Source organism: Carcharhinus amblyrhynchos, chromosome 4 (assembly GCF_965287045.1).
Source record: "Carcharhinus amblyrhynchos chromosome 4, sCarAmb.v2.hapA, whole genome shotgun sequence".
Lineage (NCBI taxonomy): Eukaryota > Metazoa > Chordata > Chondrichthyes > Carcharhiniformes > Carcharhinidae > Carcharhinus > Carcharhinus amblyrhynchos.
The window spans coordinates 4,639,035-4,663,354 of NC_137327.1; positions in this window are offsets into that span (position 1 = coordinate 4,639,035).

Genomic DNA, 24,320 nt, shown 5'->3' on the forward strand with positions numbered 1-24,320 from the left:
GCTTTCGCTTCAGTTAGACGGGTTCTGAGATGGTTGCTGATAAGTCCAATGTGCTATCTGCAGACTCTGTCAGATGCTGGGCAGGTGATAGGTGAAGGGTAGGGAAGATGGGTTGTTTTTACAGCTGTGTGCATTCCCTCCGACATCATTACTTTGCTTCTGTTTTTCCCCAGTGAAATCTCTCAATGTGTTTGGTGCCTTCCCAAAATGACATTCTTGAGTTTGATTGTCACAAACCAGGGTCTCCTTTATTCATTAGAACATAAGAACATTAGAACTAGGAGCAGGAGTAGGTCTTCTGGCCCCTTGAGCCTGCTCCACCATTCAAAAAAAATGGCTGATCTTTTCGTGGACTCTGCTCCATTTACCCGCCCGCTCACCATAACCCTTAATTCCTTTACTGTTCAAAAATTTATCCATCCTTGTCTTAAAAACATTCAATGAGGTAGTCTCAACTGCTTTGTTGGGCAGGGAATTCCATAAATTCACAACCCTTTATGTGAAGAAGTTCCTCCTCAACTCAGGACTAAATCTGATTCCTCTTATTTTGAGGCTATGCCCCCTGCTTCTCGTTTCACCCACCAGTGGAAACAACTTCCCTGCTTCTGTCTTATCTATTCCCTTCATAATCTTACATGTTTCTATAAGATTTCCCCTCATTCTTCTGAATTCCATTGAGTATAGCCCCAGTCTACTCAATTGCTTCTCATAAGCCAACCCTCTCAGCTCGGGAGTCAATTAATGGGATGTGAGTCTTGTTGGCGAGGCCAGCACTTATTGGCCACCCTGAATTGCCTTTGTAATGATCTTCCTTCTTGGGCCACTGCCATCCATGTGACGTGGGTACACCTACAGTGTTGCTGGGGAGGGAATTGGTGGAGTTGTTTCATCACTTCAAGGATGTTTTGAAGACATCCGTAAAGTATTTCCATTGTCCTCCTGGGAGTCTCCTGTGAGACCAAGTTCTGAGTAGATGTGACAAAGGATAATCTAGACTCAAAACATTCGCTCTACTTTCTCTCCACAGATGATGACAGACCTGCTGAGATTTTCCAACATTTTTCTGTTTTTATTTCAGATTCTAGCATCTGCAGTATTTTGTGTTTATTTTTCTGAGTCGATCTATTGGTTCAAGGGGCTAGTATAAGGCTCATAAAATCTTTTTTTTATCTTTAGTTTTAAGGACCAGATCAGGAACTCCAAGGTATATTGTGAAGTTAGTGAAGACCCCATCTATTTTTGATTTTGGCACGGATGAATACGAGGTGTTCCACTCCAAGTGTGGTTCGAATGATCCACTAGGAAGCTTTTATTAAAACAATCTTTATTTAACAACATAGTTAAAATATAACAAAGAAGAATTAGCATAACTTTTATCAACTGAAATACTTAAACATGACAAGGTATAATACTCATTACTCGCTATCTCTAAAGTTCCAATTTAAGCAATATCCCAATAGATGTAAACCCCTCTTCAGAATCATTTGACAAGCACTGTAATCAGAGTTGAAGTATAAACATAATTTTCACCAGAGACATGATACAAAATACAATTCTTAACGGCATTGTATCATCATGTTATTATTTCATGGGATGTGGGCATCACTGGCAGAGACAGCATTTGTTGTTCTCCTCTAATTACCCTTGAACAGAACATTTCCAAGGCAGTTAACACTACACATCTGGAGTTACTTTTCGATCTTACCAGGTAAGGATGGCAGATTTCCTTCCCTGAAAAGCATTAGTGAACCAGAGGACAATTGATGATTGTTTCAAGGACACCATTCCTTCAAGTAGCTTTCAACTCCAGATTTATTCATTGAGTTTAAATTCCACCAGCTGCTATGATGGGATTTGAACTCATGTCCCCAGAACATGATCACGATGCCACCATTGTCTCCATGTCCTGGTTCACGTCCTGTCCAGTGAAGGTGGTTTTGAGCGATTGGCATCTTGATGCTGGGCTTGTTGGCTTGGGAGAGGACACTGCCGTTGGATCTCCATTCTTGGTGGTACCTCTCTGGTGCTTTGAAGTCGGTGCTTGGAGAACTTCAGCAGGAAATCTGACAGTGTTCTTTCAGCAGAAGTCTCTCCACCAGACTCACAAAATGATACAAGACTGAAGGTGACTTTTCACTCATCATGCCTGTGCCTCTTTATTGAAACAGATTTCCAATTAGTCCCAGCTCTCTTTCACCAGATGGCTGCAAATTATTTTCCATTGAGTTTTTATCCAATTCCCTTTTGAAAGTTGTGATTAAATCTTTGATTTGATTTGATTTATAATTGCCACATGTATTCGGATACAGCGAAAAGTATTGTTTCTTGCATGTTGTACAGGCAAAGCATACAGTTCATAGAGTACATAGGGGAGAAGGAAAAGGAAAGAGTATTGAATGTAGTGTTACAGTCATAGGTAGGGTGTAGAGAAAGAGCAGCTTAATGAATAGTAGGTCCATTCAAAAGTCTGATGGCAGCAGAGAAAAGGTTGTTCTTGAGTTGGTCCGTTATATCTTTTCCCCAACGGAAGAAGATGGAAGAGAGAATGTCCTGGGTGCGTGGGTTCCTTAATTATGCTGGCTGCTTTTCCGAGGCAGCGGGAAGTGTAGACAGTGCCAATGGATGGGAGGCTAGTTTGAGTAATGGACTGGGCTATATTCATGACCCTTTGTAGCTTCTTGTGGTCTTGGACAGAGCAGGAGCCCATACCAAGCTGTGATACAACCAGAAAGAATGTTTTCTATGGTGCATCTGTAAAAGTTGGTGAAAGCTGTAGTGTAGAACCTGCTTCCGTTGCTCTTTAGGACAGCACATTCCTGATCATAACAACTCACCGAGTATAAATACATTTCCACATGCTGCCCCCGATTCTCTTGTCAATCACATTATATTTCTGGGTTCCAGTTACTGACCCTTTGGCCACTGTAAACAGTTTCTCCTTACTTAAACAAAACCCTTCAAGCTATCTATCACCTCCGTGCCAGTCCCCCTCTCCCCCCCCCGACTTTGTCTGTTGCAACGAGACACTGAAAAGCTCTCTTTTTACCATGACAACATGCAGTCCTGTGGTCAGAGTAGTGGAAATGAATTGGTTCAAACCTAGTGACTTGTGAGGGAAAAGTTGTTGGATTGTCATAAAGCCAACTGGTTCAATAATATCCTTCAGGGAAGGGATATATCATCCCCCAGAAAAGCAACTGCAGCTCTGTATGATTCATCGGGGCTTGAGCGATCTCCCAGCTTCTCTCAACATCAAAATGGGTCACAGAAGAATTTCCCAAATTTCTTTCACAGAACAAAGAACAGTACAGCTCAGGAACAGGTCCTTCGGCTCTTCAAGACTGCACCAATCATGGTGCCTGACTGAACTAAAACCATATGCACTCACAGAGTCCGTATCCTTCCATCCCCATCCTATTCATGCATTCATCTAGTTGCCCCTTAAATGTTGCTATGGTATCTGCTCCCACCACCTCCCCGAGCAGCACGATCCAGACATTCACCACCCTCTGTGTAAAAAACCTGCCACGCACATCTCCTCTAAACTTTTACCCACACACCTTAAACCAATGTCCCCTAGTATTTGCCTTTTCTACCCTAACATCTGACTATCCACTCTGTCCACACCACTCATAATCTTGTAAACCTTTATCAGGTCCCTCTCCCCTCAACCTCCATCATCCCAGTGAGAACAAATCGGATTTATCTAACCTCTCCTCACAGCCAGTACCCTCCAGAACAGGCAACATCCTTTTAAACTTCTTCTGAACCTTCTCCAAACCATCCACATCTTCCTGGTAGTGTGGCAATGTACTCAATATTCCACATGAGACCTAACTAAGGTTCCATACAGCTGCAGCATGACTTGCCAATTTTTGTACTCAATGCCTCAAACAATGAAGGGAAGTATGCTATCCGCCTTCTTGACTCGCTTATTCACCTGCGTTGCCTCTTTACCGAGTGATCAGTGGACATGTATACCCAGATTTTGCTGCCTGTCAATACTCCTGAGGGTTCTACCATTTACTGTATAATTCGTACATGCATTGGACCTTCCAAAATGCATTACTTCACACTTGTCCTTTTTAAACTCCATCTGCCAAGTCTCCAAGTGGTGTATATCTTGCTGTATCCTCTGATAATTATCTCACCACTAATTGTCATGGATCCTTATCTGTTTTCTGACCTCTCTCAGGAGGTTACATTGGGTTTTGTGGGCTGTGAGCAGTGTGTGTGTTAAATCTCTGAGTAAAGTAACGTGTCACAACACCAGGTTAAAGTCCAACAGTTTATTTGGTTGCACAAGCCACAAGCTTTCGGAGCGCTGCCCCTTCATTGGGTGAATGAGACTTCTGTTCACAAACAGGGCATATAAAGAAACAAACTCAATTTACAAAACAATGATTGGAATGCGAGTCTTTACAGATTTTCAAGTCTTAAAAGGTACAGACGATGTGAATGGAGAAAGCGTAAAGCACAGGTTAAAGAGATGTGTATTGTCTCCAGCCAGGACATTTAGTGAGATTTTGCGAGCCCAGGCAAGTCGTGGAAGTTACAGATAGTGTGACATGAACCCAAGATCCCAGTTGAGGCCATCCTCATGTGCGTGGAACTTGGCTATCAGTCTCTGCTCAGCAATTCTGCATTGTCGTGACAGTCATGGGCATTTAGCCTCTGACCTTCGGGTAAGTGTTCTCCAAGGCGGCTTTCATGACACAAGACAACACAGAACCGTTGAGCAGAAACTGATAGCCAAGTTCTGCACACAAGAGATGGCCTCAGAGCGTTGGTTAAGCCACAGCTGGAGGACTGTTTGCAGTTCTGGCCACCTCACCATAGGAAAGATGTGACTGCACTATAGGGGGTACAGAGGACATTCACCTGGATGTTGCATGGGTTGGAGCACGTGAGTTATACAGAGAGACTAGATAGACTTGGATTGTTTTCTCTGGAGCAGAGATGACTGAGGGGGAACGTGACTGATGTGCCTAAGATGCCTAAGACAAGGTGAGTAAGAATCAGCTGTTCCTTTTGGTAAAGGGGCCAATAATGAGGGGGCAGAGTTTTAAGATGAGGGGCAGCAGATTCAGAGGGGATTTGAGAAAAAAAATTCCCTCAGTGTGTGGTGGGAATTTGGAATGAACTGTCTGGGGAAGTAGTGGAGGCCGGAAATGTTATGACCCTTAAAATATATTTGGATGAGTACTTGAAATATCACAACATTCAAGGTTGCCACGAAGGCACAATGGTTACCACTGCAGCCTGGAAACACCAGGATCCCAGGTTCAATTCTGGCCTTGGGTCATTGCCTGCACCGAGTTTGCACATTCTCCCCGTGTCTGCATGGGTTTCCTCCGGGTGCTCCAGTTTCCTCCCACACTCCAAAGATTTGCAAGTTGGGTTGAATTGACCCTGGTGTCAGGGGGATTAGCAGGATGGGGTTATGGGAATATGGCCTGGGTGGGATTGTGGTCAGTACAGACTCGATAGGCTGACTGGCCTCCTTCTGTACGGCAGGGATTCTATGATTCTTCTACGATACGGGACAAGTGCAGGTGGGCTCGTAGTCAGTGCAGACTCGACGGGCTGAGTGGTCTCCTTCTGCACTGCAGCGGCTCTATGATTCGAATACAGTGACCTCTCATTTCTCTGACCTCCAGAAAATAGAGACCCGTTACAACCTAAACAGTAAGTTTGCTTTTCCTCCTGTGGCTCCGGTTTACAAATACTTTGGCTCTGAGAAAATACAGTTGAATTGATTTGCTGACAAGTTGCAAGCAACAATTAAGTCAGGACACAGGTGGGTTGAAATGGTTGTGTGCATTGTATTAGCAAAAGATGCACTCATTAACCGGAAACAGCTTTTTCACTGAATACATTAAAATGGGTCAAAAATCATCATCTGTAGGAATCACACATCAGCAATTAAGAGATCAAATGGAACACTAAGTTATATCGTCAAGTCAGCAGGTATGACCGAGGTTTCTCCAATCTCATTAAAATGAGTTATCACCAGCATTGTAATCATACAACCTGAGCCTTTAAATTCAGGGTTTTGTAGTAAAATCCTTTTCTTGTGTTGTCAGGTCCACGTTGCGCCGTTGCATTCTCGAACATCCCTCAAACCCACAAGCCAGTGTTCCCTTCAAAATGTTGTGCATTAATTTATGTTGCGTGGACGCGCACTCACGTCATTAAACGCGGAATAATGCTGCGCGGTGACTTCCTGATGGTGTGCGGCTGTGTGTAAAATTGTCTAAATGGGGCCCCTCTCTCCTCCTTCAAGGCGCTCCTTGAAGCCTCGCTCTCTGACCAGGCAGTCTCGCCCGCCATTCCATCCCCTGACGTAGCTGTGTGTTGAGTTTTGTATGACAAACTCCCCTGCCACTCTCCCTTGGGGAATGTGACTACGTCAAAGGCGCTATGTGAATGCAGGGTGTGATGGTCACAAATGGAAAAACCCAAGCTTTGGAAATCAGTGTAAAGAAAATGATCTTCAAAGCATCCATTAAATATGGTAAGTTTTGAAAGGAGACAGCTGAGAGAGAATCTCAGAGAAGTCTATTCTGGCTTGTGTATCCCACAGGCCTTCCAGTCCCTGCACCTGCATCTTTTCTTGAAAGATTCTTTAAAGAGGAGGTGCTTTTGGCTGGATCTCTTAATATCTCCTTTGGTGTGGAAGCTGTTTTTAGGAGCGTTGGAGACATGGCCATTCAGCCCGTCGAGTCTGCTCTGCTATCTAATAAATCACAATGGATTTGAGCCTCTGTTCCCATTTTCCTACTTTTGTATCATTCAATCCATAGAATCCTACAGTGCAGAAAGAGGTTATTCGGCTCATCAACTCTACACCAAACACTATCCCACCCAGGCCCTATTCCCATAATCCCATTTATTTACCCTAGTTCACCCCCCCCCGATACCAAGGGTAAATTTAACATAGCCAATGCATGTATCCTGCATATCTTTGGACTGTGCGAGGAAACCAGAGCACCCAGAGGAAACCCACGCAGACACAGGGAGAACGTGCAAACTCCAGACAGACAGTGACCCAAATCGGGAATCAAATCCGGGTCCCTGGCGCTGTGGGGCAGCTGTGCACACAGTGGCACAGTGGTTAGAACTGCTGCTTCACAGCACCAAGGACCTGGGTTCAATTCCCAGCTTGGGTCACAGTCTGTGTGGAGTTTGTATGTTCTCCCCGTGTCGGCATGGGTTTCCTCCAGTTTCTATTTCAGATTCCAGTATCTACAAGTATTTTACTTTTATCTGAATAGAGTTGATATGGAGAAATTATTCCCACTCGTGAAAGGACCGAGAGGGCACAGATTTTAAATATTGGGCAAAAGAAGTAAAAGCGACTCGAGAAAAAATGCTTTCGCACATCGAGGTCAAGACCTGGCATGCACTTCCTGAGCGTGTGGTGGAATTCTGCCCAATTAAGGTGTTGAAAAGGGATTTGGGCTGGCATCTAAAAAAAGAGGAATCTGCGGAGAGAAGAACAGCAATGGGAGAACAGTTCATTCAGGGAGCTGGTACAAACATAAAGGGCCAAATGGCCTCTCTCTGCATAGTAACAATTCTATGATTCACTGAATGTTTCATGTTTGATGATCTACTAATTAGTTTGAGTGGAAACCCGAGAAGGATTTTGGGAGGATCCATATCCAAAACGGATAACATTGATGCCAAGGTCACGGACTGCTCAGAAACTTTCTCCAACCATCTCAAACAGGACAGGTTAATCCCGAGAAGCAAATAAGATGGCAGGACAAGTAGATAAAATAAAATGTATTTATTAGTGTCATAAGCAGGCTCACATTAACACTACAGTGAAGTTATTGGGAAAATCCCCAAGTCGCCACACTCCGGCGCCTGTTCGGGTACACTGAGGGAGAATTTAACATGGCCAATGCACCCAACCAGCACGTACTGTAGGAGGAAACCCACGCAGACACGGGGGCAACATACTGACTCCACACAGACAATGACCCAAACCAGGAATCAAGCAGTGCTGTTGATGTTGTCTACATGGGCTTTAGCAAGGCCTTTGACAAGGTACCATATAGTAGGTTGTTGGCATAAGGTTAAATCTCACAGGATCCAGGGTGAAGTAGCTAAATGGATATAAAATTGGCTTGATGACAGAGGAATGAGGGTGGTTGTAGAGGGTTGTTTTTCAAACTGGAGGCCTGTGACCAATGCTGTGCCGCAGGGATCGGTGTTGTGTCCACTGTTATTTGTCATTTATATTAGTGATTTGGATGAGAATTTAGTAGACATGGTTAGTAAGTTTGCAGATGATGCCAAGGTTGGTGGCATAGTGGACACTGAAGGAGGTTATCTGGGATTGCAACAGAACCTTGAGCAATTGGGCCAATGGGCTGACGAATGGCAGATGGAGTTAAATTCTGATAAATGTGAGGTATTGCATTTTGGTCAATTGAACCAGGGCAGGACTTATTCAGTTAATGATAGGGCACTGGGGAGAGTTGTTGAACAAAGAAATCTCGGTGTACAGGTTCATAGCTCCTTGAATGTGGAGTCACAGATGAACAAAGTGGTGAAGAAGGTAGAACATAGAACATAGAACATAGAACATTACAGCGCAGAACAGGCACTTCGGCCCACGATGTTGCGCCGACCAGCTTTTAAAAAAAAACAACACTAACCCACTAATCTAAACCAATCCCATTTCGTCCATAAACCTATCCACAGATCTCTTAAACGCCCCCAAACTAGGCGCATTTACAACTGCAGCAGGCAGGGCATTCCAGTCCCTCACCACCCTCTGGGTAAAGAACCTACCCCTGACATCAGTCCTATAACTACCCCCCCTTAATTTAAAGCCGTGCCCCCTCGTGCTAGCTTTCTCCATCCTAGGAAAAAGGCTATCACTATCCACCCTGTCTAAACCTCTAATCATCTTATATGTTTCAATAAGGTCCCCTCTTAGCCGCCTTCTTTCCAGCGAAAACAACCCCAAATCTCTCAGCCTCTCCTCGTAGGATCTCCCTTCCATACCAGGCAACATCCTGGTAAACCTCCTCTGCACCCTCTCCAAAGCCTCTACATCCTTCCTGTAATGTGGGGACCAGAACTGCACACAGTACTCCAAGTGCGGCCGCACCAGAGTTGTGTACAGTTGCATCATGACGCTGCGACTCCTAAATTCAATCCCCCTACCAATATACGCCAAGACACCGTATGCCTTCTTAACAACCTTATCTACTTGATTCCCAACTTTCAGGGATCTATGTACACATACACCTAGATCCCTCTGCTCCTCCACACTATTCAAAGTCCTCCCGTTAGCCCTATACTCAACACATCTGTTTCAGATGTATTCAGCATGCTTCGTTTCATCAGTCAGAGCATTGAATACAGGAGTTGGGAGTTGTTGAAGTTAAACAAGATATTGGTAAGGCCACACTTGGAATACTGTGTACGGTTCTGGTCACCCTATTATAGAAAGGATATTTTTCAACTAGAAAGAGTGCAGAAAAGATTTACGAGGATTCTTTCAGGACTTGATGATTTGACTTATAAGGGGAGGCTGGATAGGCTGGGACTTTTTTCTCTGGAGCGTAGGAGGCTGAGTGGTGATCTCATAGAGGTCTATATAAAATTGAATATAATTGAATATAATTGAATATAATATATAATTGAATATAAAAGTAGGGAGGTCTTGCTGCGGCTATATAGGGCATTGGTGAGGCCGCAGCTGGAGTACTGTGTGCAGTTTTGGGCGCCGTACTTATGCAAGGATATTTTGGCCTTGGAGGGAGTGCAGAGGAGGTTTACTAGGCTGATGCCGGAGTTGAGGGGGTTGAGCTATGAGGAGAGGCTGAATAAACTAGGCTTGTACTCGTTAGAGTTTAGAAGAATGAGGGGAGATCTCATTGAGACGTATAAGATGATGAATGGGATGGATAGGATAGAGGTGGAGAGACTCTTCCCGCTCAGAAAGGACAGTAGGACTAGGGGGCACAGCCTCAAGATAAAGGGGGGGCGGTTTAGAACGGAGTTGAGGAAGAACTTCTTCACTCAAAGGGTGGTGAATCTCTGGAATTCTCTGCCCGTTGAGGTGGTGGAGGCTGCCTCGCTAAATATTTTTAAGACGCGGGTTGATGGGTTTTTGATGAGAGAGGGGATTAAGGGTTATGGGGAGAGGGTGGGAATGTGGAACTGAGCCACGACAGATCAGCCATGATCTTATTGAATGGCGGGGCAGGCTCGAAGGGCCAGATGGCCTACTCCTGCTCCTATTTCTTATGTTCTTATGTTCTTATATAAGAGCACTATAATAGGGGCACAGATCAGCTAAATAGTCAATATCTTTTCCCAAAGATAGGGGAGTCAAAAAGTAGAAGGCACAGTTTCAGGTGAGAGGGGAGAGATAGAAAAGTGTCCAGAGGGACAATTTTTTCACACAGAGGGTAGTTAGTGCCTGGAACAAGCTGCCAGAGGCAGTGGTAGAGGCAGATACAATTTTGTCTTTTAAAAAGCATTGAGACAGTTACATGGGTAAGATGGCTATAGAGGGACTCGGGCCAAATGTGGGCAATTGGGATTAGCTTGGGGGTTGAAGAAGGATGGCATGAGCAAGTTGGGCTGAAGGCCCTATTTCCATGCTGTAAAACTGTGAGCAGCAGTGATAACCACCAGATGTAGTTTTAAGCAGCTCAAGCGCATGTTCAGGACCACTGGCATTATACATTGCATCATACAATGATTGGTCAAAGGCAGAAAGGAGTAGGGTTGCTATTTTATTTATTCACAGGATTTGGGTATTATGCCAAGAGTAAATTTATTACCAAGTTGGAAGGTGGTGAGTTACAATTCAATTAGCTGGATTTTCATTTGGATTTTATAGTTTTTGATGTCAACGAATTACTTACATTACCAAGGATCTGGAGCCAGGTCAGGTGAGGACGGCAGAATTTCTTCCCTAAATAGCATGAGTGAACCTGCTGGGTTATTACACAGCCACTATCGCTGAAACTAGATTTATAATTCCACATCTATTAACTGATTTTAAACCTCACCTGTCCCATGGTCGGCTTTGAATCCATGTTCCCAGAGCACTATCCTGGGCCTCTGGATCATTAGTCCAGCGACAATTCCATTACACCACTGTCTCCTCCACAGAACTGCTGAACCAGATTGGCTCAGTGGCATGTTTCTTCCAGGTTTATCTCACTGATCTCCATCATGCTGAATATTTTTACATTTGGTTTTATTTACTCTCAACTTTGACAAGGTACCACACGGTAGGTTGTTGCACAAGGTTAAATCTCATGGTATCCAGGGTGAGGTATCTAAATGGATACAAAATTGGCTTCTTGACAGAAGCCAGAGGGTGGTTTTTCAAACTGGAGGCCTATGACCAGCATTGAACCTCAGGGATCAGTACTGGGCCCACCGTTATTTGTCATTTATATTAATGATTTGGATGTGAATATAGGAGGCATGGTTAGTAACTTTGCAAATGACACCAAGACTGGTGGTATAGTGGACAGTGAAGAAAGTTATCTCCGATTGCAACGGGATCTTGATCAATTGGGCCAGTGGGCTGACAAATGGCAGATGGAGTTTAATTTAGACAAATGCGAGGTGATGCATTTTGGTAGACTGAACCAAGGCAGGACTTACTCAGTTAATGGTAAGGTACTGGGGAAAATTACAGAACAAAGAGATCTAGGGGTACATATTCATAACTCCTTGAAAGTCAGTCACAGGTGGACAGAATGGTGAAGAAGGCATTCGGCATGCTTGGATTCATCGGTCAGAACATTGAATACAGGAGTTGGGATGTCTTGTTGAAGATGTACAAGACATTGGTAAGGCCACACTTGGAATACTGAGTGCAATTCTGGTCACCCTGTTATAGAAAGAATATTATTAAACTAGAAAGAGCAGAAAAGATTTACTAGGATGCTACTGGGAGTTGATGGTTTGAGTTATAAGGAGAGGCTGAATAGACTGGGACTTTTTTCTCTGGAGCGTAGGAGGCTGAGGGGTGAGTTTGTAGAGGTCTATAAAATAATGAGGGGCATAGACAAGGTAGACAGTCAATATCATTTCCCAAAGGTAGGGTAGTCTAAAACTAGAGGGCATAGGTTTAAGATGAGAGGGAAGGGATACAAAAGTGTCCAGGGGGGCAATTTTTTTCACACTGAGGGTGGTGAGTGTCTGGAACAAGCTGCCAGAGGTAGTAGTAGAGGTGGGTACAATTTTGTCTTTTAAAAAACATTTAGATAGTTACATGGGTAAGATGGGTATAGAAGGATATGGGCCAAATGCGAGCAATTGGAATTATCTTAGGGTTTTTTTAAAAAAAGGGGGCATGGACAAATTGGGCTGAAGGGCCTGTTTCCATACTGTAAACCTCTATGCTTTATGAGATGTGGGTGTCATTGACTGGGCCAGCATATATTACCCATTCCGTAATGGCCTTAAGAAGGTGACAGTGAGCTGTCCTCTTGAACTCGCTGCAGTCCACGTGATGTAGGTACACCCACAGTGCTGTTAGGGAGGGAGTTACAGTATTTTGATCCGGCGACAGTGAAGGAATGGCGATTTATTTCCAAATGAGGATGGTGAGTGGCTTGGAGGGGAACTTGATGTGGCGGTGTTCCCATACATCTTCAGCCCATGTCCTTCTAGGTGGTAGAGGTTTGGAAGTTGCCGTCAAAGGAACCTTGATGAGTCAGTGCAGTGTGTCTTGTAGACGATAGACAATGCTGCCTCTGTGTGTCAGTGGTGGGGAGGGTGAACGTTGTGGATGAGGCGTTCATCAAGTGGGCAGCTTTCTCCAGGATTGTGTGGAGCTTATTGAGTGTTGTTGGAGCTGTCCACAAGGGAACTATTTTGACAGACAATTTCCTTGGTGTTCAATGTTTAAGCATATCATTTATAAATACTTTTAGACTACAATTTTGTGACAGAAACTTCTCAAAAGGAATGATACCTTGGAGACCAATGTTGTACAGTGCGAATCTAAACCCAAGAATGATACATTCCCAGCAACACAAATGAATGCTTCAAACCCACTCCCCCGCAACCCGATTCCACTGAAAAGAGTTGCCGAAACTTTTCATTACGCACTCATCAAGACTGACACAAGAATGACAAATTTCAAACAGTCACAAATTATCCTTTAGCCAAGGACAAATGTGGACGTTGTTCTGTGTACTCACATTCTTACTAAATACAGACCCTGTCACGTTTCATACACGTGATGGCAATGCTTGAATGCTGAACACATCTCTCGGTTTGTCTTGTCCCATCTGTAGTATTTTATTGCTTAACTTGAAGGGCAAAAGTGGATTCATGACGCGTTGCTTCTCTGACAATTTATGTTGCATTTCAAATGCTGCAATTGCTAATCTGTACTGACAGAAGTGAACCAACAGAGACTGCAGATTCAGGACAAATATGTGAGATAGATCTTGGCAGTGACAGATTTCATAAGCAACAGCAGAACTCTGTGTGGTCAGGCAGACTTGTGACTGTTTATAACCCTTTCTCACACCCAAACCAACCTTACCTGCCTGAGTACAAAAGGAAAACAGCAAGAAGACTGGAGATTTGAAGGTAAAACTCCAGAAATGCTTAGCAGGTCAGTCAGCATAGATGGAGAAGAAACAAAGTTAATCTTTCAGATCAAGAAACTTTAATCAGAGTGGAAGATGTTGGAGTTATAATGGGTCTTCTGCAAGTGCAGCACCTGGGAATTAACCAATGCGATATTATTTTAAAGTTTATTTTGTTAGTGTCACAAGTAGGCTGACATTAACACTGCAATGAAGTTAAGGTGAAACCCCCCCGAGCCGCCACACCCCGGTACTCGTTCAGTTACACCGAGGGAGAATTTAGCATGGCCAATAACCAGCACGTCTTTCAGGCGGTGGGAGGAAACCGGAGCACCCGGGGGAAACCCACACAGACACGAGGAGAACAATGCAGACTCCGCACAGTGTCCCAAGCCAGAAATCAAATCCAGGTCCCTGGCATTGTGAAGCAGCAGTGTTGACCACTGTGCCGCTGTGTATGTGTATAGACTCATGGGTGGAAACTTCCCCATCACAGGAATCATAGCAGGTGAGGGGCAGACCATGGAAAGGTCCATTGTCCTTAGCGGAATTATCAAACTTTGGGGTGAGCGTGGCCAGAATAACATGAGGTAACTTGAACACTGGGTTTTTTTATTGGAGGTGTGCACCGTTCCACAGTCAGGTCTAAGACTGCGCAACCGGGTCCCAAACTGGGAGGAGCTAATCCCCCAGGGGTCACCTGACCTGCACTCTTAAAGAGGCAATGCGCACCCCAAACTCCAACATACATCATCCACATATATCACACCCATGTTGCTTTTGGGTGACAAAAAAATGTTTATTATGGTATGTCTAGTTTACCATCAGCTCAATGGTGTCTGAGGTGACGAGTGGAGAAATTAGGTACCTCCTGTGAGAGAGTTCAGTGGGCAGGTTAAGTCACGTGCCCCCTGCAGGTTGTGGGGCTCCCAATCACAGTCACAGTTCGAGTCATCCCTCAGGGAGGAGTGTGGGGGCTGCACCATCCTTGCCCTGTACAGATTGGATTGAGCCCTGTTCACTGCCAAGTGAGAGGGACCAGAGTTCAATGCTTGGCTCAGTGAGGAGGATTTTTTTATTTCTGCTGTTTGCATCCCACTGTTCCATCCATCGGGAAATTGGTTTGTGTTGTTCTGTTTTCCACCCCCTATTAGTTATAAATAAATACACCTACCACCCAAAATGTTGGAGCTTCATCCAATGCGCTTCTTACATCTTTGGTGCACCGTGGTCAGCACTACTGCCTCACAGCACCAAGGACCCGTGTTCAATTCCTGCCTCAGGTGACTGTCTGTGTGGATTTTGCACGTTCTCCCTGTGTCTGCATGGGTTTCCTCCGGGTGCTCCGATTTCCTCCCAAGATGTGCAGGTTAGGTGGATTGGCCATGATAAATTGGCCCGTTGCGCCAGGGGGATTGGCAGGGTGGATCCATGAGGTTGTGGGGATGGGGCCTGGGTGGGATAGTGCTCGCTGTAGGATGGGCTGGGTGGCCTTTTTCTGCACTGTGAGAATTCCATAATTATTTCCATTGTAGAGACACATGGGTTAGGCTGATTGGCCATACTAAATTGTACCTTATGTTAGGGGGGATTAGTTTTGGGGATAGGATCTGGGTGGGATTGTGGTCGGTGTAGACTTGATGGGCTGTTGGCCTCCTTCTGCACTGTAGGGATTCTATAATTATATGATGCATGTGGCTGGTGGACTGATAGACCGATAGGCTTTTACCCAGCTCATGACTGCAGTGTGATAGTGAATGTAGCGACCCAGGAAATACATATTCATACAACAATTAACCCCTCGCTCTTTCTGAACAATATAACAGTGTGAGATTAGTCTTATGAATATTAGCTGCTGCTTCATGGAATACTGATATGCTTTTAAGCACTTTCGAGGTGGATTTTTCAACCTTTTATTCATAAATAGGTCACTATTCTTGATTTTTTTCTATCTAATGGATCTTCATAGCACCACAGTGAATGACAGGGGTGTGGAATAATTGCGAGACAGCAGAATCATTCAGCAGGCAGGACTTAAATATTTTTCACACTGTTGTTAGGGGCCAGTTCAGAATCTCCAACATTTATTGTGAAGTTAGCCTAGACCCCAAATATTTTTGATTTTGGTATTTGTGTGAGCATAAGATGTTTCACTGTAGATGTGATTCTGTTGGCCCACTGGGAAGCTTTTATCAAAACAGACTTTACTTAACAACACAGTTTAACTGCAGCAAAAAGAATTGGCGCAACTTTTACCAATTGAGATACTGAAACAGGACAGGCTATAATTCTGAACTGCCAGCTGATCTCGATTGGTTCCAATTTAAGCACTATTCCTCATAGATATAAACACCTCTTCCAAATCAATTAGCAAACAACAGGTTTACACGTTGGTATGTAGTCCTCAAATCTTCAGAACACCTCTGAAGAGAGATACCTACTTTCTAGCAGGTCCCAGTCTTACAGCCTCTAGAAAGAAAGAGAGAGAGAGAAGAAGAGCTACTGCTCCTTGCATATCCAAGCAGAAATTGCCTGCTTGCCTCTCTGTAAGCCTAGCACCTCTCATTAACACATGGCTCTCTCTTGTCAATCAACCCAATTAATCCGCACTCTGAAACCCCAGGCTTCAATCCAAAAAATAAACAAAACCACATTAGCTCAGATTAAAACAAACACCCTGGGATCAATTATGCTTCTACATGTGGGCTACCTGGAGCAGACAGCTTGGCGCCATAATCAAAGCTGAAGTTTAAACAATTCTCTTCACAAGAAACATGGTATAAATACATTTTTTAAAGGCACAGTATCGTCACACTGTCCTTGTAGTTTGAGCTTCAACTTGCACACAGTCTCTCTCTGATGACAGAGGGACTATGAGACAGAGCTGTCTTCTGCAGTTGGGTAGACTCGGGCCATTGTTGTAGTGGGGAATGTTCTGGTGTGCCCCTCCTGAGGAAAGCAAGTTGACCTCCATGGCCTCAATAGTTTTTGGGAGGACAGAATTCCGATTTAAAATCACGAGCTGAAACTTTGGGCAGAATTTAACTGAGCCAGCTGGAGAGAGCATAACGGCAGATGGACTGAGAGGATTGTGTGGGAATACGCACATTGCATTCCTGACTTGGGGCAAACTATTGCCAATTCAGTTGGTGTGGGAAGTGCATGGTGTGTGAACCTTGCTTGCTGGAGGCAAGATGTCAGTTATGCCCATTAATGAGCCATTTGACCCCAATTATCACTCTAAGGAATTTAGTGATGACTCAGGGGTTTGGTAGGAATTGCATCATTCTTCCTTGATTCCTGTAGGGTCTCCAGCAATCTCTGGTAGGTTTTAATGTGGCTTTATAAGGGAGTTATTTGGGCAGCACGGTGGCACAGTGGTTAGTGCTGCTGCCTCACAGCACCAGGGACCTGGGCTCGATTTCCGGCTTGGATCACTGTCTGTGCAGTTTGCACACTCCTCCGGGTGCTCGAGTTTCCCCCCTCAGTCCAAAGATGTGCAGGTTAGATAGATCGGCCAAGCTAAATTGCCCCTTAGTGTCCCAAGATGTGTAGTTTGGGGGGGATTAGAAGGGTAAAATACATGGGGTTACTGGGATAGGACAGAGAGGTCAGCCTGGGTAAGATGCTGTGTCAGGGTTGTGAACGTAACCCAATCCATCACGTAAACCAGCCTCCATCCATTGGCTCTATCTACACATCCCGCTGCCTCGACAAAGCAGCCGGCATAATCAAGGACCCCGCTCACCCCAAACGTTCTCTCTTCCACCTTCTTCCATCGGGAAAAGATACAAAAGTCTGAGGTCACGTACCGACCGACTTAAGAACAGCTTCTTTCCTGGCTGCCATCAGGCTTTTGAATGGACCTGTCTCGCATTAAGTTGATCTTTCTCTACATCCTAGCTATTACTGTAACGCTACATTCAGCACCCTCTCCTTTCCTTCTCTGTGAACAGTATGCTTTGTCTGTATAGCGCACAAGAAACATTACTTTTCGTTGCATGTTAAGACATTTGACAATAATAAATCAAATCAAAGATCTTGTCTGACAAATCTCTGCTGACTGTCTTTCCTCAGCTCTGATGAAGGGCCATCCAGAGTCAAAATGTTGGCTCTACTCTTTGTCCTCAGCTGCTGTCAGACCTGCTGAGTTTCTCCAGCATTTTCTGTTTTTGCCTCAGTTTAGTGTCTGATCTGAAAGATGGCATTCCCTCCGCACTGCACTGGAATACGCACCTCGTTTCCTTTTGTCTGGTAAGGGGACTTGAACCTACAATTTTCTGCTGCAGAAAGGCAAGAATGTAAGCCAGGAAGCCACTTAACAGCCAGGCAACATCTGTGAACATTGCTCTGTATGTACCCGAAGTTACGCTAAGCAGCAATACTAACAAACTGCAGCTGCGCTTTGCCTGGAACCTGGACTCCAGAAGAATCCCCAGTGAAGGCTGTGACAGCTAATTCTATCTTTAACCCAGCCTGGACGGTTTAATCAGCGAGCACGGGGCAAAGGTTGAAAGGACGACCACAAGAAACAGAGCACAGTCTTATTTTCCTGCACCTTTTTTAGGTTTCATTGCCCTTGTGTTAAAAATGACAGCGAGTCTGCCTCTCCACCCTTGTGAAAATCTGGAGCTGAGCTGAGGACAGAATCCATCTGGATAGAATGTTTACTTTTGAAAGATATTGCAAATGTAGGAATGTTGTTGTGCCCTGATGGAATGCAGGCCACATAAATAGAGAGCGCTGGTGGGATTGAGACTCGCTCTTGTTCCAGTTAGTGGTTTAATGAAACTGCTCACTCAGTACAATTGGAACAGGCAAGGAGCCAAAGCAGCATGGAGCCATGTGCTGTCTTAAAGCGGCAATCTCACCACTGTGTCTTGCTGACAAAATGTCCATCCTCTGTGGATGATTGATGGGCGGCACAGTGGCAGAGTGGTTAGCACTGCTGCCTCACAGTGCCAGAGACCCAGGTTCGATTCCCAGCTTGGGTTTGTGTGGAATTTGCACGTTGGAGTTTGTGTGGAGTTTGCATGTTGTGTGCAGTTTGCAGAATTTCCCTGTGTCTGCGTGGCTTTTCTCCGAGTGCTCCGGTTTCCTCCCACAGTCTGAAAGGCGTATTTGTTAAGTGCATGCTAAGTTCTCCCTTAGCGTACACGAACAGTCCCGAGTGTGGCAACTAAGATATTTTCACAGTAACTTCATTGCAGTGTTAATGTGAGCCTACTTGTGACACTAATACTTAAACTATTTTACCTCATTCACTGCGCTGTTAGAACCATTCTCACCTCCAAGTCTCAAGTCTCACCCCAAATCTTGAGCAGTCGATCTAAGATTATACCCCAATGACAGAGTCAATGGGCTGTCTACTTGGAAAGAAAAATCACACAGAGGGAGTGTCTGCCTCCAGGGTGGAAGCAAAGGATACAATAGCAAGTTTTAAGAGGCACCCGACTGGTACATGAATAGACAGGGAATTAAAGGGACACAGACCACATAGAGACAATAGATCTTTAGTTTAGAAAGGTGTCCTGTGTTGGTGCAGGCTTGGTGGGCTGAAGGGCTTGTTCCTGTGCTGTAGCGTTCATTGTTCTTTGATCTCATGGCACTATCTATCAAGGAACTGGAGGATTTTCCCTGGTGTCCTGGCCATTATTTATCCCTCTGCCAACACCACCAAAATATCCCGTCTTTGCAAAAGCAAAATGCTGCAGCTGCTGAGAATCTGAAATAAAAACAAACAGTGCTGGAAACGCTCAGGCATCATCTGTGGAGAGGGAAGCAGAGTGGGAGCTTCAGGTCCGGGACCTGTCACCAGAATTGGAAAAAGTTCCAAATATTTTCTTCATTCATTCAAGTGATGTGGGAGCCGCTGGGTGGGGCCGCCGTTTATTGTCCTGTCCTAATTGCCCTTGGACTGAGTGGCCTTGCTAGACCACATTCAGGGGGCATTTAAGAATCAATCATTTTGTAGTGAGTGCAATAGATTTTGAGCAAGGGAGGCAGGAGAAGAGGAAAGAAGAACAAATGGAAGATGATATATCTTATGACCGTATGATCCTAAGAGAAGGAGGAAGCCATTTGGTCCCTTGAACCTGGTGGTCCACCATTCAATAAGATGATGGCGGATCTAACTGTGGCCTTCACATTAATAGCATGTTAATTATAATGTTAAGAAACACAGGTTAATGAAGTACTTCTAACATTGACTTCCAAACCTATGTCCGCAACAGGGTGCCCTTGGAGAGGGATCATATGGCGACCACTGGCTTGCTTGGGGCCTCCCATAGACACCATGGGGGCTGGAGTATTTAATTCCACCCTCCCATCCCAATCACCCCCACCTCCCTCTCCCCCAGCCTCTCTCCCCTCCCCTCACCCCTAAACAATATTTTAATTTGATTCAGTAACATTCATCTGAACTTCTCCATGGATTACAGAGCTGCTTAGGAGCTGGTACTTGAAATTACTTTGATGACTTCCTAATTTGACCTTTTGTGCATTTAATTCAGGCCCAGAAGAACAAGAGGGATCTTGACAGGTACACGAACAGGCAGGGAATAGAGACATACGGGCTGTGGAGAGGCAGAAGGTCTTTAGCTTAGAAAGGCCTCACGTGGTGGCACAGGCTTGGTGGGCTGAAGGGTCTGTTCCTGCGCTGTACTTCTCCTCATTCTCTTTGTCCTTTGTTCTAAACGGAGACCACCTTCCATGAGCATTGGGCGTTGTGGGGGCTGGACTGCATCAATCGGCCCCCGAAGCAACATTATGCTTTAGTTTATTCAGTTGCCTTTCACTCCTTACCCTTTTGTTACGGCACCCCCCTTCAACGGGCTGTCAACTTGGCAACTCAGTTAATTTGATTCATTTCTCTGGTTAATTTCACAGTTGTTCAAAAGAGTGCAAGGAGAGGCTGATGGGTCACTGAGGTGGTGCGGAGGAAGTAGACATATATACTGCTGCATTCTGGGAATCAGCCTGAGGCTGAGAAAAGCATTAGTGCCTCAATTCCTATTTCACCCAGAGGGCTTGGGATTTCCTGCCTACTCCACATCAGCCTTGACTTCCTTCTGAGTCAAAAGTCTATTGAATTTCACCTTGAATACATTAAGTAACCTATTCCCCCAACTACACATTGGGGAAGGGAGTTCCAAAGACCCCCAGAAAGAAAAAAAATCTTCATCCAAAATGGAAGACATCTTATTTTTAAACGCCTGGTTCTCGATTCCCCCAATGAGGGGAAACATTCCCTCAGCATTTACCCTGTCAAGTCTGCTCAGAATCCTATATCTTTCGGTCAGATTGCCTCTCATTCTTCTCAACTCCAGTGAGTGTAGGTCCAGCTCGTTCTGCTTTTCCTAAATGGCCAGCTCCCTCATCCCACAGATCAGCCCCATGAAGACAGCCTGAACTGTTGCCAATGCAAGTACGCTCCTTCCTGAATAAAAAGAGACCAAAAACTGCATGCAATACTCCAGGTGTGGTCTCGCCCACATTCTTATAAAATAAAAGTGAAATACTGCGGATGCTGGAATCTGAAACAGAAACAGAAAATGTTATAAAATCTAAACAGGTCTGACAGCGCCTGTGGGGAGGGAATCAAGCCAATGTTGTGAGTCTGGATGACCCTTTGTCAGAGCTCACCAATGTCCTGTACAGTTGTAGCAAGACCTCCTTACTGTTATACTCTACCCCCTCCCTCATGCAAGAAAAGGCCAAAAGAAATGGTCACTGATCGGGTGGAGGGCAGAGGAGATTAAATGACAGAAGTTTTCATGGCGCAAGTTCTTAGGGAGTGGTAATGGGACAAGTAAAGGAACAAGCGATGCCTCCGGAGAAGGTGTGAATGGCACCGTCGTGAACAGCTGCTGTCCAGAAGCAAAGAGAGGGAAATAAGAGAGAAACAACAAGAAAAAACAAACCAGCTAAAAAAAAAGCAGGAAAGAGGTTACACTCTGAAATTGAACAATGTTGAGTCTCAAACTCTAAAGAATCCAAATGAAATGTTTTCTAATTGATTGCTAACTGTGGGAACTTGCTTTGTGCTTTAAGCTGCTTTATTCCCACAATCATAACAGTGATTACAGTCTAATTGGTTATAAAATGCTTTTTGACAGCCCAAAGCTGCGAAAGGCACTATAGAAATTCAATCTTTTTCATCGCCCCCATTTGCCTTTTTTTGCCTGTCTCAGCAAAGCCATCAACATTGTTTCTGTTCGTTTCACGATTGCTCACATCGCAGAGGGGGAGATTTTTGTTCTTCTTTATCTAACTTGCTGACTCTCCAGAGCCTGTCCACCATAAAGATTAAAATCAGGAGTGTGATGGAACACTCCCTACTTGCCTGGATGAGGGCAACTTCAGCAACACTCAAGAAGCTCAACACCATCCAGGACAAAGCAGCCCACTTGACTGTGTTACCCCAAATGAGGGCGACAAAGGTGACACAGTGGTTAGTTAGCGCTGCTGCCTCACAGCGCCAGGGACGCAAGTTCAATTCCAACCTCAGGTCACTGTCTGTGTGGAGTTTGCACATTCCCCTCGTGTCTGTGTGGGTTTCCTCTGGGTGCTCTGGTTTCCTCCCACAGTCCAAAGATGTGCGGGTTGGGTTGATTGGCCATGCTAAATTGTCAGGGGGGCTAGCAGGGCAAATATGTGGTGTTACAGGGATGGGGTCTGTGTGGTATTGTGGTCGATGCAGACTCAATGGACCAAATGGCCTCCTTCCGCACTGTATGGTTCTATGAGGACTCGACCTATCTCTTATCCCAAGCTTTTGGTCACCTGTCCAGATTTCGGAACTGGCTCTGGACATTTTAAAACATGAAAAGCATTACATAAATACAATTTCTTTGTGTTGTTGTTAGATTGTTATCTCTCCTGTACACATTTCCAGCAATTTCATGAAATGACTTCTCCCTTCCAAACATCCAGCTACTCTTTCTGTGCTGTGCTAACTCCGTTGGTTGTCCAACATGTCCACCCCTGTGGAGGGTGCCTGTCCCATGACAAATAGGAAAAGGAGCAGACTTTTTATTATCTTGAAGTTTAATTATCAGTGTCATAGGTAGGCTTACATTAACACTGCAATGAAGTTACCGTGACAATCCCCTAGTCGCCACACTCCAGCACCTATTCGGGTACACTGAGGGAGAATTTAGCACAGCCAATGCACCTAAGAGCCCATCCTTCAGACTGTGGGAGGACACCAGAGCACACGGAGGAAACCCATGCAGACGTGGGGAGAATGCACAAATTCCGCACAGTGACCCAAACCAGGAACTGAACCCAGGCCCCTGGCACTATGAGGCAGCAGTGCTGACCATTGTGCCACCGTGCCTCCCCTTTTCTCTCTAAGTGAGAGAAAAGTTGATGAAGTGAAGGTGGAAATGCATAAGGGATGGGAGTGAGAGAGAGAGAGAGAGCATGGGGGAGAGTGAATTAAAAGCTCAGGCACACATATGTGGATGGGGTGAGGAGGAGGTTGGGGGGGGGGGTGCGGTGGAATGGAGAGAAATGCAGAATGTTCTGCAATTGCAAAGCTGAATAAGCAAATCAACTGCCAAAGGTTGCGAAAGGGCATTTCCTCCCTTCCCTCAAATGCGCTCGGTTCAGGAAAGAAGAAAAATGTTAATATAAACAGATGAAGGTCCATCTGGAACCCAGTCCAGAATCGTGTGTTATTTTTAAATTGAATTCCCAAAGTGAACGTGGCAAAGCAGCCAAACTTAAAGGAGACTGGATTAGAATCAATGGGCTTGGACAGAAGAATCTAATTATATTGGCATGCTGCTGCGGAGGCTGAGGGAGGCAAGATGAGAGGATCTTGCTGTCATCTCTATAAATGTGGAAAATGTCTGGTGCGTTGTTGAGTTGTGGGCTCCCGTTTGATGCGTGGTCTCTGCTCAGTTAGTCAAGGTGTCTTCAATCAGACGTTAGCACTCCGCGAGGTTGGGAGCAGGGATTTATAAAATCAACAAGTGCGTGTGTGTGGTGTGAATTTGCGAGTGTGTGTGTGTGTGTTGAGTGTGTCTGTGTGCGCGTGAGACACATGAATGAAAACATCTTGAAACTCTTCCGACAGATAGTTCCGAGGCAGTGGGATTCACGCCTGGGTTGATGGTACAGGCTGAAACTGTTAGCAACACGTGAGATTAAACTGGAAAGTCAGATCAAGGGAATGCGGTGAGTGTGGTATCAAGATGTTAGTGTGACCAGGACTCTCAGTAAACATAAGAACATAAGAAATAGGAGCAGGAGTAGGCCAGCTAGCCCCTCGAGCCTGCCCCGCCATTCAATAAGATCATGGCTGATCTGAAGTGGATCAGTTCCACTTTCCCGCTTTCTCCCCATACCCCTTAATCTGGCTATCAGAAACCTATCTGCCCGTGACTTAAATATATTTAGCGAGGTAGCCTCCACCACTTCAACGGGCAGAGAATTCCAGAGATTCACCACCCTTTGAGTGAAGAAGTTCCTCCTCAACTCTGATCTAAACTGCACCCCCCCCACCCTTATCTTGAGGCCGTGCCCTCTAGTCCTGCTGTCCTTTCTAAGCGGGAAGAATCTCTCTACCTCTACCCTATCCATCCCCTTCATTATCTTCATGAAACCTTGCTGCTGTTCCCATTGGTGGGACTTTACGGTCTTGCTGATGGCGCACCCCCACCCGGGATTCCTGGTGGTGTGGGGTGGGTTCAATGGAAAATTCCGTTGACAATG